We start from the raw sequence: 4,467 nt of genomic DNA on the forward strand, positions 1-4,467 counted from the left end.
AAGGTTACTGTTTAAAAAGCCTGTTTATACTGCACCATCTGTTTGGCTTCTTTAAACTCACTTTATTCTTTATTGTGTGCTGTAATTAATGAGGCTTTCTGTATTATTACCATAATAGCTGATGTTTTTCTTTATAAATGAGAAGCAATAGCTCCCTGATGAAAATTTCAGCTTACTTCAACAAATGATGGGAATTGCCTTAAGACATGACCTTTTTTGTTTAGGTGTCATGGTATCTGAGCAGAAATCTTAGCAATACTGCAGACCACTTGCCTAGAGACATCATGAGAATTAAGTTATAGATGGGCTGGATAAAGTTAGGATGGCAACCTTGTCTGTAAAGGAAGGTTGTCATATATGACTACTGCACTGTTTGGCAGATAACAAATGGAATGAGACAAAATAAGTCATCACCAAACCTCTCTGTGAGTTTTTGCTTCACCTTTGTTAAGTGGCTTTGAAATACATCACAAAGATAAGGCCATGATTCTAATGCCTTTTTGACTAGGATGACAGTTGCTGCATGCTCTTGCCCCCTCCTTTTTTATTATTTTTCTAAAGTTGCAGACCATATTATCTTCCTAGGGTACGACTGCGTGTTTTAGATATACAAAACCAGCATTCTTTGTAAGAAGGGCATGGATTGAATAGCAAACATGAGCAGTGGTTCAGTTTCACATAGGCAAGGGAGGAAAAGTGCCACACAACATAAAACAATCGCTGGCTTTCAGTTCATCAATAAGCGTGCTGCCTTAAAAGGGAGGTCTCTCCTTTTCATTGGCTTTGACTTCGTCTCTTTTCTTTAACTTTCATCTGTGATAAGCACCCTTCACTCAGCAGATCACAGCTGTACATACAAGACTTTTGAACTTGCCATTTAGTCTTGGCTAAAGCCTAAGACATAATCAGCCGAGGCTTAAATGACCTCTGATAGTTGCCTCTCAAAAACTGAACAGCCTACCTTCAAAAACACATTTTTCCATCTGCCCATCAAGAAAAATGACTTCTGATGGTCTACACTCACTGTTCATCAAGAGCTGATTTTCTCATTTGGGTGGAGTTTTATGGAGCTGATTCTCAGTCTCTCAGCCCTTAGGTTTACTACATATTACTTATCGACAGACATGTTCAGTCTGACAGCACAGATGCAAGGGCAGGGATGGGCTACATTAACAATTCTATGCAGCTTGATCGGTGTTATGTGCAATTAATCTGTACGTTTGCTAGTGATCTGTGGAAAATTAGGTGTACTGAAACTTACAGTTCTGAATAGGAGTTTCCGACTCGGGTTATTCTATGATTCTACAAATAAGCAGGAAGAAAATGGAGGAATTAGAGAGCAAAATATGGCAGACCTCCTTACGTTACAAAAAACAATAGAAGAAATATCTTTTATGCCATTTTAGCATATATTTTAATACAAATATTCTGTCAATAGAGGTCTGCATTATATATATATGTGTACACACACACACACACACACACACATATATATCTTTGTGCTTTATATGATGCCAGAGGGCTTTGGTTTACTGCTCTCACTGGCCTGAAAAGAATGAGAGACTTCTGCAGGACACAGGGGAAAAAGGTCTATATAGCGTGCAGTGCTACTGCCTAAGTCTGTGCTTCTAATGTAAGACAGCATGAGCCCAGCTGCTTTTTATACTGAGAGATGACAGTTAACATAAAGACTCACTGCTATTCTCCAGAAAATCTGAACATGGGACAAATCCCTTCCCAAGCCTGTTCTTTGTGTATTGACTAAAGCTCATACTCATATGCTGTATCACAAAATTATACTTAGCATTAAAGCTAACTGATTAATTCATAACAATTATTGCCTGACAAATTCTTCTCTTCTTCACAGAACACTGATGTATTTTGCAAATTCCTCCGTTATTTGTTCTTCTGAAGGAATGAATTGACTGTAATCACTGTAATCATTTTCAGGTTTACCGGGGGGGAATAGCTGTGTTTAAAGCTGAAATGTGGCAGTCAGTTGCATGTGCCTTACAAGTCATATGGCTATTGTTTTTTCTTTTTTTTTTTTTTTTTTTTTCTCCTGACTGGCAATACGATATGGGATTATTGAAGGAAATACAAACTCTTGAATGTACACAAATTCCACTAGAATTTGGGAGAGTATTCATTGGCAACTTTTTTTTTTTTTTTTTTTTAGTTAAAAATAACACCTAATCATTTGGGTATTCCTACTGATAAAACTACATTATGCACTTGCACTGATTTCTGCTGGTTAACTAGTATTAGTTAGTTCAGTATTTTGTATAGAACTGAACCATAAGCCACAGAAACTGTAATAACTACTTTCCCAAAAACAATACGATCTTGGCATTTCTCTCTTCAACTTTATCATTTGTTGGGAATCCTAGTCTGAATTTCGTTGCATAAACCACATGTAGCCTTGAGAAACAAACAGATTCATTTCAGTACGTAGCTTAATACTAAAAAAAGTCTAAAGAAGCTAACTCTAAAGCGAATAAAAGAGTAATTATCTCAGAACACTACACTTTAGATGCACATTACCTTAATTCTAAACATAAAATCATCACAGCCTTTAAATGAGCTGTCCATATAGAATTTCTACTGTTTCTCTAAATTTTTAGTACTGTATGCATTTTGAGCCTAAATGATCCTCAAAACAAATCACATACCTCCTATGGCAGTTGTTTCTAATGAATTGGTCTTCACTGGTTTTCTACTTAAGACAAAATTCAGCTTTTTGTGAAGTAGAGACTGAGAGTACAAAAATACCCATTGGGGTAGAATTTTGATTGTAGACTCATTTTTATGCACTGAAACATTCCCAAATTTCCTAGAGAAACAAAACCATCAAAACATGCTTATTAAGGACAAACAAAACACGTTTATTAAGGATAAACAATCAACATCGCAGAAGCTATACCTGCTTTGTGTTCAGGCAGTTCAGTTTTCTCTGGAGGCATATTTAGGTTTTAAGACGTTTTTTTTTACACAGTGCTGCACTTCTTTGTTAGGCTGCTCAGAAAGTTTATGGTTTTCATGAACTTCCGTGATCACTGAACCACTTGCTGATGTCCAACCAGCTGTAATGAAAGTGAAACCTGCATCCATGCCAAAAGATTTTATTGAAATAGGAAACCATAGCAAGCAATGAACAAAATCCAGTGAAATAGTACCCCATGACCCTAAACTAGCTAGCATAGAAAGCTACATTTAAATCAATACTTAATTCGGCAGAAAAATCAATTTCCCTCCCTGTGCAATCCATAAAATTCATCAGGAAAAAATTACCCCTCACATATTATGAGCCCCTTCAGCCAACAGGTTTAGAATTTAATCACAATAGACAATTTCAGACCTGTGACAGGTTGGGGTGACATGCTATAAGGTATTTTCCAATCTCTTAATTAAAACATGGGTTAGATGTGATGAGAACACCTGTAGCTTTCCTGATTTCCCTAGCCTCCTTTTACCAAAAGGCAAACATTGCTTATAGGAAAACTTTTAGTTACAGCTGTCTGTAGTCTCAGACAGAACCCAGGTTCCATTCCTGGAAAATGCTCAGCTTTCTACTGAGACTGTGCTGGACACAAACAATCCTACATAACAATGCTTGCTCTGTTAGAATCCAAATAATTTCTCTTTAGGCAGTGCCATCTTGCCTTTATTCTTCCACATGGGTATTCCAGCCCTACTGTGAAACAGCTAAAGAGATTAACTGCATGGCACACATGGAGCCCAAATTTCTACCAGTAAGCGTGTGCCCTTGGGTATTGCTGTTCCACACTTAACTGTCAGGACAAGCTCCACATCTGTGAACTTTCCTTTATACGCTGGATAGCTTGCTGTTAAATATGTTTATAAATATAATGGCTTGCTGATAAATATGTTTTTAATGTAATTTACAGAATAGTATCGATCTAGCCACGACTGTCCTTCATATTTGATAAATCAGTGTGGGCTTTTTTAGAATGTTTGCCTCTGTAATAAACTGAATTGCTTAGCACATACGTGACAGTGCCTGCCTTTTCATTACATCACTGTTTTGCTGCTATTCCAACCTCTGTTCCTTTTTCCTCTAGTAACTCTTTCCCTTTTTTTTTTTTTTAATTTTTTTAGTTTTTTTGACTGTTAGACATTTCTTTCCTGAATTTAGATTGTCTATACTTTTTAAAGGCTTCAAAGACTTTCTGGGGATATAGTCACATCTTATCAAAGAGGTCCAGCCTTTGAGAGGTTGTTTTCTTCCCCTGCATCCCACAGCTCAGTTCTTTACACTTTTTCTATTCACAGTCCTATATTGTCTCTGACAGAAGTTCAATAAAATTGTCTTTCTATCCACAATATCAGGGTTCTCAACATTGTTGGAACTGAGTGTTATAGACCTATAGTGTATCTCTGCTGAGAAACCCGAACTCCCCTGCCTGCCTTATTATACGGTAGGCCGCTGGCAAAAGGAAGACATCT

This window comes from Aythya ferina, assembly GCF_964211825.1.
Source record: "Aythya ferina genome assembly, chromosome: 10".
In the NCBI taxonomy this organism is placed as follows: Eukaryota; Metazoa; Chordata; class Aves; order Anseriformes; family Anatidae; genus Aythya; species Aythya ferina.